The sequence below is a fragment of the Elephantulus edwardii genome, unplaced genomic scaffold, assembly GCF_000299155.1.
Source record: "Elephantulus edwardii isolate Elephantulus edwardi_28Jun2011 unplaced genomic scaffold, EleEdw1.0 scaffold00149, whole genome shotgun sequence".
In the NCBI taxonomy this organism is placed as follows: domain Eukaryota; kingdom Metazoa; phylum Chordata; class Mammalia; order Macroscelidea; family Macroscelididae; genus Elephantulus; species Elephantulus edwardii.
Window position 1 is genome coordinate 3117004 of NW_006399899.1, and position 9652 is coordinate 3126655.

A 9652-nucleotide genomic window follows, 5' to 3' on the forward strand; every position below is an offset into this window, starting at 1 on the left:
GGAAGGTGGTTCTTATAATAAAAGGCCTATTGACTAGCACTTTGTCTATTATAGTGTAGAGGTTAGGAACTTCAAGATGTAGAGGCTCAGCTATGTCATTTACTGTTCTTAAGTCCTGGAGCAAATTCCATCTACCACTGGATTGTTTTACAACTCGGAAGTCCACATGCAAGGCAGAGGTGAAGTAAGGAACTGCTTATGAGGTTTTCTGCCCATTCCAACAACTAAGAAATAGTGAGAAGAGTTGGGACCTCAGAAGGCGTTTAGGACCAATTAGTAGGCTCTGTGTCCAGGAGAAAACGAATATACTTACCAGTAATGTTAATGCTCACCCACAGCTCTTCCGGGACGATCTAAATCGCTGAAGTGAATTTGGGGGTTTTTTGTCTGGCTTTGTTTTGTTTTCTTCAAAAATGACTTATCATGTATTCAGCCATGCTTATGGCATGAAAGGAGTCCTGGTGGCATAGTGAGTATAATATTTGGCTTCTATTTAAACTGTTGGCAGTTCAAATCCACCAGCTGCTCTGAGGGAGAAAGATGGGCTGTCTCCTCCTGTAAAGATTCACAGATTTGGGAACCTTGTGGAGGGTCAATATGCATTGGAACCAACCTGATAGCAATGGGTTGGGGATTTTTGTTTGGTGAAGTTTTGTTTTCCATGGTATGACACTTACTGAAACCATTGTTAAAAGTCATGTTTCTAGAGATGTAGGGCATATACAGCCACTTTCCCCTCTCCCTTGCCAAACCAATCTCTTTTCTGCTCTTAGGGTTTTTTGTTTATCATTTTTTTATTAATTTTAATGAAAATTTACAGAGACTACCATTTATTCATTGTTGCACTTTTCTCCCTGCCCACACCTTCCCCCCAGTACACTATTCTCTTTGAAAAGTAAAAGTTCCCCCATTGTTTTACAGTTGCTTCCCTTTTAAACAGTTTTTGCCCTTCTCTGTTTCAATGCAGTATACATTATTGAACCCATCTTTCTCAGTCTCCCCCCAACCCCAAGGTCAGTCCTGTTTTACAACAGTAGCACCATGCAGTATTTGTCCTCTTGGGACTGAGGTAGTTCACTCAGCATAATGTCCTCCAGGGTCACCCACTTTGAATAATATTGCATAAGTTCTTGTTTTTCAATGCAGCATAGTATTCCATTGTGTGAATATACCACAGCTTCTCTATCCATTTGTTTGTTCATGGGCACTTAGGTTGTTTCCAACTCTTTGCTATCATGAACAAAGCCATAATAAATATGGGTGTGCATTTTTTCTGCTCTTAGTTTTATTTTTTATTAAATTGTTGTTGTTATGTGCTGTCAAGTCACCTGCAACTCATTGCAACCCTATGTACCAACAGCTCTGAACCATACTTTATCCTAACCTAATCTTATTGTCTCTGACACACCTACCCCCATTGCCCCAGTCATTGAATCAATCCACCTCATCGAGAGTCTCCCTCTCTTTCTCTGTTCCTCCACTCTCGCAAGCAAGACGTCCCTCTCCAAGGACTGGTCCCTTTTTTGCAACATGCCCAAAGTATGCCAGACAGAGCTTCAAAATCCTTGTCTCCAAGGAGCAGTCTAATTTCTCCCTCTCCAGGATGAAGTAGTAATGTACTAGAAAGTCTTTTTGAGTTTGGCATATTTTACTTAGCCTAGTACTTTGCGTTGTATCCATGTTGTTTGTTGCACTTACCAGTTTGTTGCTGTTAGGTGCCATTGAATCAAGTATAACTCATAAAAAAAAAACCTATGAACAACACACCTGAACCCTGCCCTATCCTGTGCCGACCACACCATCTCTGACACACTTAATCCCATTGCTGCAGTCAACTGTGTCAATCCATCTCATTGGGAGTCTTCCTTCTTTTCATTGACCCTCCATCTTTCCAAGCATGATGTCCCTTTCCAAGGAATAGCCTTACCTACTAGCTATATGTCCAAAGTATGAAAGACAAAGCAGCAGCATCTTTGTCTCAAAGAGCACTCTGGCTTCACTTTCTCCAAGATATACCCATTTGTTCTGTTGGTGATTCATGGGATATTCAGTACTTTTCTCCAGCACCATGACTCAAAGGCATCAATAATTCTTCTGCCATCCTAATTCATTATCCAGGTCTCTGAGGTGTACCAGATGACTGAGAAGATCATAGCCCAGATCAGGGGCACTTTAGTCTTCAAATTGACATCGTTGCTCCTATGTATTTTGGAGAGGTCTCTAACAACAGATTTGCCTAATGCCATACATCTCCTTATTTCTTGACTGCTGATATCAAGGGTGTTAATTGTTGACCCAAGCAAGATGAAATCATTGACAGATTCAATACTTTCTCTATCTTATGCTATTAACTATTGGCCCTCTGGTGAGAACCTTTGTTTTCTTGATGTTGAGATGTAATCCATACCAAAGGTTGTAGTTCTTGTTCTTCTGTGGCAAGCATTTCATGTCCTCTTCACTTTCAACAAGCAAAGTTGTAGTCCATCCTTTTTATTTCAGAGTATATTCCATTATATATATATACCACAGTCTGTTTATTCACTCTCCAAGTGCAGCACATTTCGAAGTTGTTCCCAGTTTGCAGCTGCTATAAAAACTTGCCACACTCGTTCTTTCATGAATGAGTGAAATCTGCGGATTTGGGGTCCTCTATCAGTTGTCATACTGGGATGGTTTGTGTGTTGCTTACCACCAGTATTCCAAATACCAGCAGGGTCTCCTAAATTGGACAAGTTTTAGCAGAACTTCCAGACTAAGGTAGACTAGGGGGAAAAGACTGGCAATCTTCTGAAACACTAGCTATTGAAAACCTTGTGAATAGCAACGGAACATTCCTTGTCTCATATAGTGGCAAAAGATGACTCCCTCAGATTAGTTGTTGTTATGTGCTCTTGAGTCAGAACTGAGGGGTCACTCTGACTGAGGGTCACTTCAGCAGGTTTCCAGAGGCAGTGAATCACCTAAGAGGAGACTGGCCATCTTTCTCCTGCAGAGCGGCTAGTGGGTTTGAACTGTATGCCTTTGTGTTGGCAGTGCAACTGCCTACCACTAGCCTTAAAATACGACTAGAGAAGAGTAACCCCCTCAAAGTAGAAACAAGCAACTCATTTCTATTGAGTCAGAACTGGCTCGTAGCTGACCCTCCAATGGGTTTTCTGAGGTAAGTCACATGGGAGATTGCCCATCTTTCTCTTGTAGGGCAGCTGGTGGATTCAAACCACCTGAATTGAGGTTGGCAGTCCAACTCTTTATCCTCTAGGCCACCAGAGTTCCATCCTCAAAGTAGAATTGATATTAATGATGTGAATAGAGAAGAACTTCCGTATCAGCAGTAGACCTTCATGTAATGATATAGTAACATGATTCAAGATGAGAAGAAATAGGTGCAGACATCCATTAGTATGTGGAACATGAAATGGATGATGTATGAATTAAGGAAAATTGCAGATTATAAAAAATAAAATGGGACACTTGAAAATCAATGTGCCAGGCATTTGTGGCCAAAATGAACTAGTATTGGGATTTTGAATTAGACAATCATAATTTAATGCTGTGTCTCATCTTGTGCTGCTATAACAGATATATGAAACAGGGAAATCTCAGACAAGAAGAGTACAAATAAACTGCACATGTAGAAACTGAAATCGGGGCATGTTTTGCTGTGTGTATTCTCTCACCCATAAAAGGAAAGAAAGAAATCAAATGGCATATTGCGTTGACAAGCCTGCTACGAAAGGCATCTTTACAGTGCTAAAAAGCAACGAGATCATCTTGAGGACTAAAGCGTGCCTGACCCAAGCGTTGGTAATTTCTATCACCTCTCATGCATGTGTAAGCTGGACAGTAAGGAAGGGAGACTGAAGAAGAATTGATGCCTTTAAATTAAGGTTGGGGAAATTCTTCTAGATATACCATGAACTTGTATAAGAACAAACAAAACTATGTTGGAGAAAGTACAGCCAGCACACTCTTTGAAGTGAGGATAGCAAGATTCCATCTCACATGCTTTGAGAATGTTACAATGAAGGACAAGACCCTGCTGGAATTATTAAGATTCCATAGGTCGATTTTGGGATAATTGACACCATAACAATAATATCTTTCAATTAATGAACAAATATGTCTTATTTAAATCTGATATATCTTATCAATACTTTTGTAATAGCAGCTTATGTGTTAGCATTAGAGAAGCCGTTTTATATTAACAGCAATTTTAAGAACAATACATTGACAGAGAACTATCAGAAATGCAAGCGGGGTGTAGAAAAGATCGTGGCACTAGAGACATTGCCAATGTCAGATGGATCTTGGCAGAAAGCAGAGAGCATCAGAAGAATGTCTATCTGTGTTTCATTGACTATGCGAAGGCATTTGACTGTGTGGATCACAACAAATTGTGCCTAACCTTGAGGAAAATGGGAATCCCGGAACACTTGATGGTGCTTATGCGAAACCTATATTCAGAATAAGAAGCAGTCCTCAGAACAAAACAAGGAAACATTGCATGGTTCAAAATGAGGAAAGGAGTAGTGCATCAGGGATGCACTTGTCCTTGTACCTTTTCAATCTGTATGCAGATCATTTGGGAAGCAGGGCTTTATGAGGAGGAGCATGGCATCAAGATTGGAAGAAGATTCATCAACAGCCTATGATATGCAGATGTCACAAACTTGCTTGCTAAAACTGAAGAAGACCTGAAGTACTTGCTGCAAAAAGTCAAGGACTGTAGTCTTCAACATGCATTGAAGCTCAATATCAAGACCAAGATTCTAACTACTGGGCCAATTGGCAGCACCATGATAGATGGAGGAGAGACTGAGGTTGTTTACAGTTACAGCTTGCTCAGATCCACAATCAACACTCTTAACACCAGCAGTCAGGAAATCAAAAAACGAGTTGCATTTGAGAAATCTGCTGTCAGGGACCTCTCCAGAATTCTGAAAAGCAACGATATCAGTCTAGATACAAAGGTGTGCCTAATGCAGGCCATGGTTTTCTCAATTACTTGTTATGCTTCAGAGAGTTGGACAATAACTAAGGATGACAGAAGAATAGATGCCTTCAAGTTGCGGTGCTGGAGAAAAGTATTGAACATACCAAGGACTGCCAAGAAAACAAATAGGTCTGTCTTGGAAAGGGTGAAACCAAGTTATTCCTTGGAGGCTAGGATTTTGAAGCTTTGCTTCACATACTTTAGCCAAGTGGCCAGGAGGGACTGGTCCTTGGAGAAGGACGTCATGCTCAGAAGAGTGAAGTGACAGTGCAAGAGAGGAAGACCTCCAATTAGATGGATTGATATATTAACTGGGGCAATGGGACTGTGTGTGTTGGAGTCAGTGAGACTGGCTCAGTACAAAGGCAGGTTTCAGAGCTATTGAGCATAGGAATGCTGAGTTGCAGGTGACTCAGCAACACATAACAGCATCAACATGCAGATATCCCTACAGGGAGCAGAGTTGGTCACGTGGAATCAGCTGACATTGATGCCAGCTCAGCCATGGAGGGAGGAGGGTGATTATGATGTGACGCAGGACCTTGAGTTCCTTCAGAGTGTCTTGGAAAACATTCGTGGTGTGGATCCCAACAGTGAGGCCATTCAAAATGTTATGGGCTCCATGGCCTCCCAGGACACCAAGGAAGGTAAGAAAGACAAGAAGGAAGAGGACAAGAAATGAGACTGGAGGGAGAGGGTAGCTGAACCTGCAGCTCACAGGGCTGTGTAGAATGGGGCAGGGTAGGGCTGGAAATGCTATCTGCAAGTATTACAGCCTAAAGAGTACTTGATAACTTAAAAAAAAATCCAATAAGAACTTAAATGATTTTTTATTTTCACCAAAGAGGCTCATAAAAACTCCACTTTGGGACATTTAAAAAAAAAACAAACCAAACACCTCCACTTTGCAAAATGAAGGGTAATATATTAATATAAAAAGGAGTGGGATTTAAGGAAAATGAAATCTACCTAACAGGGTTGTTAAATGCATACAAGGAGAATCACATACTGTAATCAATTGGAAAAAATTCATAAACCTTAAGACCATCTATAGACTTCAGCTGTTCATGGGAAACCTCTGGATAAGAAATTCTTTTTAGGTTAAGAAAAAGTTCACATATATATACAGTCGTTTTTGGATGGTTACTGGGAATGGTAAGGGAGAGAGAGGGTATTAAAAATGATTAGGTAAGGTTGGTAAAGGGAAAGGCAATATGCAGTAAGGAATTGATCAGATGTAGTAAATAAATAAATACATTAATCAATTGTAGTTAATGATATAAAACAAATATATGTCAATGACTAAAGGAAAAACCAATGTAATTTGTAAACTTTGACTCAAGTGAAAGAAATCCTTTTAAAATTTTCTGAATGTATGTAGACCTACCCACCTATTTTAATTGTGTATCTGTTCACATGGCCATAGTTCTCCTTGTTTCCAGGCTTGTTGCAGTGTGATTTTGCAGGGCCTCTTATTAACATGAACAATAAACGCGTATTTAATATAGCTGCTAAGATGTGAATGAGTTTGATGCACATAATAGCTGTGATAAATATTTCAAATATTGTACCCTACGGAAAATACTGGTCTTTTTCAAATGGCAGTAATTTTAAAATTAATTCTAAACTTATCATAAAGAAGACCTGGATAGATTTCCCTGGATAGGAATTATAAGCTACTTTTAAGAATCATGTTGCCTTAGACTAGACGTTTGTCCTTTTTTGGAAGTTTAGATATAATTTAAGCTACTTGATAATAAAGCAGTTGTAACTCTTGAGAACTGAAAACTATATTCGCAAAATATTTAAAATCTGTAAGGATGATACTGTAATCACTACATTAAGAAAAAGAAATCGCTTAAAAGTATTAATTATTAAGAGTGAAAATAAGTGACTTTCATTTCAGATTGGGTTAATTTGTGTGTGTGTGCATTTTTTTTTTTTTTTTACAAATCCATAATTTTATTTGCTTTTCAATAAGTTTGTGTGTGCATTTTAAAGTCATTTTAGACATAAGGTTGCAAAAATAGTAAGATGCCTCCCATACCCCGCTTTAATGCTAACACGTTGTATAAGCATGGTTGTTGTGGTGGTATACCGTTGAATCAGAACTGACCCACAGCTGACCCTCCAGTGGGTTTTCAGAGATAGCTAATCACACGGTAGAAAACTGCCCGTCCTTCTCCCATGGAGCAGCTTGTGGATTTGAATTGTGTGCCTTTGGGATTGCAGCACAACTTCTTAACCACTAAGCCACCAGAGCTCCCTAGCATTGTAAGATTATAGTAATAATAATAAATTTCATTTAACCAACCATAGCTGACCCTCCAGTGGTTTTCAGAAATTGTAAACTGCACAAAAGGTGAGCATCCATCTTCCTGGCACAGAAGAGATAATGCATTTGATCCACTTGCCTTTGGATTGGCAGCACAACTCCTTACCACTAGGCCACAGTTCTTGCTGTCTACTCTTGAGTTCAAACTACCTCACAGCTGACTCTCTAGTGGGTTTTCAAAGGCAGTAAATTGCACAGAAGTAGATTGCCCATGTTTCTCTGTGGAGGAACTGGTAGCTTCAAACTGTGACCTGCTGCCAAAATGCTGCTGAGAAGCAAGGATTATGACAGGCCTAGTTCCTAGAGAAGGACACCGTGCTTGGTAAAGTAGAGGGCCAGCCAAGCAAGCTAAAGCTGTAGATAAATATCATTACACCTTTTACAAAGCATATTTGTCTTTACTTCTTGCAGTGTTACTGTTAGTAGATGCAGTCAGGTCAACTACAACTCATAGTGAACCTACTGTGTTATTTTCCATGTCATTTTAAAATGCTGATCTTAAGGGGGGCAAAAAAAGAATGAACTGGGGAGGAGGGTAGAGATAATAGTGCAACAATGAATGAATGAAAACCCAAAATCTCTATAAATGTTCAGCCAAGCACAATCAATAAGAGTGCATCTGAATTCCAAAATCAATCTCCATAATAGTCTATGTGTTTCCTACTGCCAAAGGGGCCCTTTAGAGTAGTGAGAGAAGATCTTCACCCTGAAACCCACAGCGTCCCTTTTCAGCAGGAAGTAGCTAAGAGAATACGCCGTCCCCTTTTCCTTATGACTCAGGGTGAAGTCTCTCTCAGGGAGGAGTGATAGGGAATGGCAAAGGATACACTGACAAAGAAGATTAATCAGAACTGGCTTTGACAAACACTGTGGCATTTGGACAAGAACAAACTGGGAGGAGGGTAGAGAGAATAGTGCAACAATGAATGAGTGGAAGCCCAAAATCTCTGTAAATGTTTATGAAAATTAATAAAATATAATTTAAAAAAAAACTAATAAAATTTAATAATTAAAAAAAAACAATGTGCTCCAGGCTCCCTCATACTGTGTAATATTTTATTAGTTTGTTATTTTTCAGTTATGCATAATATTTCATCGTGTGGATGGGTTTTCTATCCATTCATTTGGTTTTGAGCATTCGGATTGCTGTTCTCTTTGCTATTGTGAATAACACAGCAATAAACATGAATTTGCAAACAATAAAAAAAATGCTGATCTTAATCCATTAAATCGATTTCACAACAAAAAATATAATTCCATATCTTAGCAAAAACAATTGAGAACTAAAATTCTAAAATAGTAAAAAATAGAAACAAAAATTTGAAAAATTGGTCATATTTACAATACAAAACCCATATTTAGATAAACCTTTCAAAATATATGCTGAGTAAAAGGAAGTGTTATGACAGAAAATGAGAGATTTAAACACTTAGCCAATATTGGAGATTAAAAAACCCTTTCTTATACACAAGACCCGAGGGGAAGCAAAGATTAGGCTTATATACAGAGATTGGGGATGGGATTTACATAAAGTTCATTGTGATTGGCAATTGAGCTTTCATCACATTCAGGAGTCATTATTGTTTCTGACTTCTCATGAGTGTCCAGGTCCCAGGCTAGGTACAGGAAGTAGTCAAGAAGTGGACACCAAGCTAGGTCAGCTTGTACTGGATAACATAAACATAAGCCTTAGCAACTCATGTTATTGCCAAAATTATTAAGGCATGTTATTGTTGTTGACTGCCATCAAGTCAATCATGATTCTTAGCGACCTTATGAACAAAAGGCCTTAAGCCTTTCTATAACTGTTGCCATTTATCAAAGTTCATAGAGTTTCCAGAGGCATGTTGCTTAGGAAGTGGATGCCACTCCGACTTCCAAATCTATCTTAAACTGGGAGCTCCAACAAACACTGTTCACCATGGGTAACCTTCATGGCATCTGACACCACAGCGGCACAAGGTTCAGCATCACACAGCCTTTCGACAGAAGAGTGCTGGTACCACTTAGAAGAATGTTCCTCCAAAATATAATAAAACCGACTTTTAAGTACAAAGGGCCTCCTTGAGGTCTTGTTGACTCTAAACAAGAGGCTTAAATAAAAATTAACCAATATACCTGGGGAAACACTTTGCAGTCCAGAGGGGAGCAAATGACAGGAAAATATCTTCTAACAGAACAAGAAGGCAAGCAGCTTTAACCCAAGACCACCAATAAGGTGGTAAAGTGTCCTCCCTTTCCCCCTTCACATCAACGCCCCTGTTCAGCATGGAGACGCCAGAGAGTCTGCATCCAGTTCCCAAATGAATAAGACAGTTGGTTTA

General features: G+C 39.4%; 1 pseudogene; it reads right to left on the bottom strand.

The window, feature by feature from the left end:
- Positions 1 to 5441: 5441 nt before the first annotated feature.
- LOC102856775 lies at positions 5442 to 6532 on the bottom strand (annotated as a pseudogene).
- Positions 6533 to 9652: the final 3120 nt, after the last annotated feature.